The sequence below is a fragment of the Adiantum capillus-veneris genome, chromosome 10 (genome assembly GCF_014529385.1).
Source record: "Adiantum capillus-veneris isolate H3 chromosome 10, ASM1452938v2, whole genome shotgun sequence".
Classification (NCBI taxonomy): domain Eukaryota; kingdom Viridiplantae; phylum Streptophyta; class Polypodiopsida; order Polypodiales; family Pteridaceae; genus Adiantum; species Adiantum capillus-veneris.
In genome coordinates this window covers 123,225,178-123,232,310 of record NC_140940.1, presented here as the reverse complement: position 1 = coordinate 123,232,310, position 7,133 = coordinate 123,225,178, and positions in this window count along the sequence as shown.

Below are 7,133 nucleotides of genomic sequence, written 5' to 3'. Positions count from 1 at the left end.
CCTTTAGCACTGCGGGACTTGCTACGAGACTGATTTCACTTTCCACCTTTGTAATTTTCTTTGGTCCTTCCCCTGACAACTAAGGCTGTTACTTTGCCTTTGTCCATTGTATTTCTATTGGTTTCTTCAGTAAGCAGACTTCCTTCTACACCTGCTATGTTCAAACCATCTGGAGGTGCAGAATTACTCAAAGCTGTGCGAAAAGTGTCCCAACTTTCCGGCAATGTGATCAACAGGAACATATCTCTAACAGGTTCATCAAACTTCACACCTTGAGCTGACAACTGACTGTAGATGGTGTTGAATTCATTCAGATGATTGGACATAGGGGTCCCTTCTTTCATCTTCAAGTCAACAAGCTTCTTAAGCCAGTATACCTATGAAGCTGCACTCTGCTTCTCATAAAGATCACTCAGCTTTATCCATGCTTGATAAGCCGACATCTCGTCTGCTACATTGAAGTAAACGCTTTCTGCCAAAGTCAGCATAATGGTAGAAAGTGCCAATTCATCCATTTCGCTCCATTCATCTTCGTCCATATCTTCTGGTTTTATCCCCTTGAGCTTTATAGGTTTTATGTGCTTCTTTTGTTCCAACACGTGCCAAATCTGCTTCTTCCACAATGGGAAATTGGTTCCATCCAGCTTCTTGATATTGTAAAGAGCAGTGTCCTGTTATCCAACCATAGCTACGCTTCACAGTGGTTTACTATCCTGGGAAAAATTCAGCAGAGTTTCCCTTGTAAACTGACCTCTGAACCAATATCAACCTGTCAAATGAACGAAGAAAGCTTCATATTCTGCATAAATTTTGACAGAGTCTCCTTTGTAAAATGGCTCTGGTGTACTCAAAAACAGACCAAAAACAGCTCAAAAAACACTGTCTCTCTGACACTGTAAGCTGTGGGTAAACCTGTCCTGCACCTGTACTGTCTCTCACTGTCCTGTCACTGTCCTGTAAGCATAGACTGCGACAATGCCTCAACGGCAGTAAAGCAAAGATGCAATCCCAACTGTCTAACTCACAGTGAATACATCCTAGCTGCCTATCTAAGGGTGCTCGAGGGATCGCTCCAAGACCTGTATCACCGAAAGGATCTCAACATTCGAGAATCCCCCAGCTCAATAAAACCTCACTGGACCCTCAACAAAGGCTGCAGTAAATCTGACAGTACATAGACTTCCCACAAAGTCATACATCCACAAATTTCCCACTATATGCTGTAACCGCTGCGGCGGTTGTTTGCTGCGTGACTCACAGCCAGCAAACCCTCAACAGACATACATCATCTCTGACAATACATCCCATGTGGAAGTACTTGCAATGTCAGGATGAAATCTGGAATATCAAGCAGCAAACACAAGCTACCTGATGAACTAGTGGATGTCGCCTACAATCTGTGTGTAGATGCGCCTGTCTCGTGTGTGACACGCCTCCAAGAACTATGAGCCGTCCTTTGTTGTGTAGACGGCCACAAATCAGCACTCTGGAAGTGCAGATATCCTCAGCACCTACAGACGTAGGACGAAACCCCAAATTTGCAGAGTCGGCGGATCTGCACCCACCGAGACCACATAGTCGAAAATGGCTTGCGCAGAACTTTGTCGAAGCCGAACGGTGACCGAGATGACCTCATAATGAAATTCTGAGAACACCAAGCCCTACGAGCTTTCCCGCAAGATTTGGGGCCGTGTCTTTGCCTGTCGAATTTCACTCCAATTTGAGCTGGTGACTCTAGCCTCCTGCAGTGCTGCCCCGAGCCTCGATCTGAGCTCTGATACCAGCTGAAGGAGTACGAGCGGAAGTGCGACGCGAGAGAGAGTGCGACAAGAAGAGCACGACGATATGGTGAACTCGCTCTACTGTAATGTGTAGAGCATAGTGAGTTCTTATTAGGTTTTTCCAAAAGAATATGTGTACATACCTGGCGGCCCGCCCACTTACCTGGGCGACCACATTGGGCTTTATACCCCAACATTTGGTACTTAGACGTGATGGATTTTCACATTCTTTGATGGTCCAAATATGTTAGCACAATTTTCAGGTGGAAGATAGTTCATTCTTTTTTCGTGATTCGTGAGCATAACATTAGCCACAAGCATTGGCAAGTACGATCATCAATATGCAAGTTCAAATATGTTTTTTTTCTAAAGTCATGCACACTAGGTCTTATGGGCCCTAGTATTTAGCAAAGGTTGATTTGGAGCGGCATGCATATTCATAACATAAGTAGCTTTTCGCACTATAGGTACAATCTCTCTATGAGATTAATTGTAGGACTACCAATCACCAATAGAGTTCATGGATCGGTTTGGGTGCTTGTAGATAAGATCACTACAATTAACCAAGATGGTTGTTCCTACAATTATTCGTTAATCAGCAAGGAATTGTGATCCCTATTTACCAGTTATTTTGGAGGACAACAAACAATGAACACCATATTAGAGAGTTTGAGACTTTAGAGACAATTTAAGAATCATCAATGTATTAAATATTTTGTCATATGGACAAATCTCAAACCATTTTTTAAAGCCAAATCCCTCCACAAGGTACTACTTGCAAACCTCTTTCACGAAATACTCTCAAAACTTTGGCTAAGATTTGGCCATGTGGTCAAATCTTAAGCTCATTTTGAAAGTGGGATTGGGAAAATTCTCAAATCGCTAATATGGAATTGATGGGAAAACACACCTTAGTACTATCAATTATCTAGAGAGGATAGAAACTTGACAAGTGTTAATCTTGTGCTAAAGCATATGCTAAGTGTGTACATTAGCACCAAGCAATCCAATTGAAAAGGTTATGTCTTTAGTTGGTGTTTCCTTACCATGAGGCAAAGCATGTTGCGAGACTAATATTAGCCTCTTCATGTTTAAATCAAGTTCTTAGAATTGAACACCGGTTACAATGAGGTTGTTTACTGATAAAGAATGATTCATGCTAGATTGAAAAAATAGACCACCTTTATATAATAGGCTATATTCGGCATTAGATGTCCAAAAACTCAAGGAAAAATCCTTTCATGTTATGAAATCCACCCACGCAATTCAAACTCATTCTAGATTTCATTACATCTACCAAAAAGTTCAAAAAAATGCAAGATTTGGCCAAGAAACTGGATTGGTGAATTTTTGTAAGTAGTTCATATGTTCTAATGTGAATATTTGATTCTTCTTAGAAGCATGAAAACATGTTTAGAACTACTAAGGCTCATCCTCTATAATGATGGATGTCACAAATATACGTTTTATGGTGGAGAAGCTGGCAAACTTTGAAAAAAGACAAAAAATAATAAAACACATTTTTTCACACAATTTAGGTTGAGAAATGATGTACAAGAATAAGGTTAATGTTGAAATTGATATACCCAAAAAATTTCAAGCTTCTTCTAGATTATAATCCAACCTTTTGGATAAACAACACTAGAAGATGCACTTTAAAACTCTTGAAATAACTCAAGTAAAATGGTCACTTAGCAGGACATAAAAGCATTATGTTAGTAACCACGCAATTCATATTAATGTAATCACGAGTTTATTTTTGTGATCACACTGATAACTAACAAAATTCTCAATTCACAACTTTTCACATTCACAAAAAAGGAGAATGTGACCTGAAGGGAACCGACAAGCTGATTGGATTTTCTCGTCGGTAAAGGGGGTTAGCCCACCGGGCCTCATCGCGATACTTGCCCAGTCTGGTAGTCAACGTCCTTGACGGGCCCGACTCTTAGCCTGACAAGTCCTCTGAGTACTATATAACTGGGCCCTAGGGTCCTCCTTTCTCCTCACAATTCCCAATCTTTCCAGCTTTGAAAACTCCCAAGTTGTCATAAGCTCTGCCAAGCTTTCCCAACCCCTCACATGCTAAATAAAAATTAACGGTATAAGCCTTACCTTAATTTCATGTATTTTTTGTGTATATATATATAAGTGAATTAGTATAAATTTCTATTATAATGCTTATATAAATGTTTTTCCTTATTTTTAAAGTGTGTTGATCTTGCCTTTCTTGTCGGCACCAGTCCTATTGTTAGACCAAAAGTGTTGTTGTGAAATTCTAGAATAATAGTCACTCATGAATTATAATTAGTTAATCAATTTGTTTTTGGCATTGGTTCTACTTTGAATCGGCGATTTCATCATGCAAATTGAAGCCAAAGGATATAGACAGAAAAAGTGAGAAGATCAACACAATATTGGGGACCACAAGATGGACTAGTCCCCCCTCCCCCCATAAGAGTATCTTTATTATTGGGGAGATGTCTATAGAAGCACTTGGGTTGAACATATTACCACCTTCATTCTAGAATCAGGCTTGATGGTACTCAAAATCCTCAGCTCCATATTACTAGGGGTTTTCACCTCTCAACCTCACCTTCTAGACGCAAGGCATGGAAACCCTACAACACTTGCCTCTACTCTACTCCCATAGTCCTCTTCCTACAGAACAACTTTGCCTTCCTAGACGCAAAGTCCTTCCTTGGGAATCCACTCCCTAATCCCAACTTGAGAGTCTAACACTGGAAAATCCATGGATCTACTCCAAATTTTGGGTTAAAAACCCTTGGGCTAATCAAACTCTAGTTCCTCAGAGTGTGTTTCTTGTATAGATGCTAATGCCTTCCTCTAATCCTATTTCCTTTTGGAGAGGAGGTACTCCTGCAAACAAACATGCTCAGAGATTTTTTAAGACATGATACCTTTTCAATCTTGACAATTGGTATGCAACTTAGTTCTTAAAGAGAAACTTCCCAAAAAAGATCCTCTATGTGGAGGACCCTCTCTTCCAATCCTACACAAAGAAGATGTGTGTTCTTGGGTTCCTTCTCATAAACTAGCCTCGTCCATTTATGTATATGTGCTGAAAACAAACAAAAAAAAGATCTTTGTAGGCGCTTCTCATGATAGTACCTACCTACATTTCCTTGGTGACATCCGGTACACTTGGAGCAGCCATAGGCATCATCGGCATTTTTGTCTTCATGGTTAAAATCTGTAGCAGCATGTCTTTACATCTAGTGCTAATTTTTCCTTGTTTCTAAGAGTAAGAAAGGATCTACCTTTATAGCTCCTATTAGATTGTGTAAATAGGGGTGACCAAGCTGGAAAGAATAGGGCAGAGAGGTAGGGTCCAAAGGGAGGGAGAAAAGAATTTCTTGCACACTTAGTTAGAAAGAGAGAGAGGGAAAGATATTGTGGGATACAAGAGAAAGGTAGTGTTGTTCCTTTTTATTTTTATTCTTTGTGCCATTTTTCAAGCTAGTGGCTGCCCACTTATTAAGTGGGAAACCAATGTATTTTTTAAATGGTTTGAATCTATTAAAACCCTATAAGCAAAAACAATGCTTGCACAATCACAACTCAGGCATCCTTGGATGTAGTCTCATGCATAGATGCAATGCTAACGTAGACCTCTTTGTGGAAAAGAATTTGCTTTTTTAAAAAGCAACTAGCTTTCTCAGAAATAATTTTGTTTTTCTCAAAGTTTCCTCTGAACTCATCTTCATTCAAGTGCCTACTCATTCTTGTGCAAAATTTTAACACAGTTCAGCATTTCCTCTTCACTATGGAATATTTCCTTTGTGATGCCCATGTCACCCAGCTTGTGATGGATCAAGAATACCCATCATCTAGTCCTTTATCACTAAGCTTATGGTACAATATTCCTGTGATCTCTATGTCATCCATCCAATGACGCATCAGAGTTGTCCATTCCCCGATGGTTGAATATTTCTTCTTGATGATCCGTGTCTCCTATGTGATGCAACAGAAGTACCCATTTTTGGTGGCCTTAGAAACATCCTTATTCACAGTGTTCCCATCATTATTCTAAATCATGCATTAGAAAAAATTGTACTTGGAAGTCTCTAGTGAGAAAAACCCTCTCAATTATTATTCCAATAAATCATTTAAAGTTATGTTTCCTTTAGATAAATCCAATTTAGCAATAGGAAGACAGTCTCTATAATTAGAAGAGGCTCCATGATTGTGATTGTGATTTTGATTGATAGTGGGAGCGTGATTGTGATTGCGAGTGTGTCTGAGATTGGAATGTGATTGAGAAAGAGATATGTTGAGAGTGGGATGGATTGGGGGTGGTTGGTAGGTTATGGTACAAGTTCTGATCTTCCTATAATCATTATCTTACATCATTAGAAATTCTCTATTCGTATGTTTATTTTGCATACTGTGTATTTTTTGTTTATCAATCCTTTTGTCTCTCCGTGTTGCATCACAAACTTTGCCAGAGTGAAGTACAAACGTCAGCTGTAGTTTGACATGTGTGTGAAAAGATTGATCGAGTACTTTAAACACCAAAAATATATGAATCAGCTAAACAAAAGTTGATGAGATTCACTCGAGATGGCAAGAGGCCATCGATTCTCCTCTTAATGTAGAAAGAAAGCTGAAAGAATATAGAAAAATAGAAATTGTACTCGCAAAAAGAGCTAGACAAAGAACAAGTTAAAGAAAGCGCTCTCGAAAGAAAGGAAACCAATGGATTTTTTGGAATATTTGGAACGAAAGTCGACTTTTGAGGTGGTAAGCAGATCCAAGAAGCGCGTTCATTTCGAGGATAATTGAGATTTTTCTTTGTCTTCGGAGATTTCCAATAGTTCTCGTCCTCTAGTTCTTGAGATAATTGAGAAAAAGGTGGAAGAAGCAAAGAAAAAGCCAAAAAAGCAAGAAAAGTAGATTTTTAAAAAATTGTGGAAGGCCTGGAAGGCCATCTAGTAGTTTAGAGTATGAGATTTTGTCGCCTTCTCACAATGAGAAAAAGAATACAAAGATCAAGAATATCACAAAAGCGCTCAATCTAGTTCGTCAAAGTGACGCTTCAAAATGAGGACAAAGCCTCAAGTAGTAGTCATCCAACGTGTTTCTCTTAGTCATTCTCAAATGATGCCAAGTTGTGATGACATCTTCTTGCTACTCTTCTGTTATCAAGGCAGAAGTGAAAAATATCTTGAATTTAACTCACTTCCTAGGTGCTTCTCTGCATAACAATAGAGTAGACCACCATGTCTATGCATTTCCTTTCAAGGAATATGTTTCCCTTTGCACCTTGGAGCACTTCGCAAACTTGGGGTTTTATCATCCAGTACCCCCCTATATAACGTGCATTTGCAG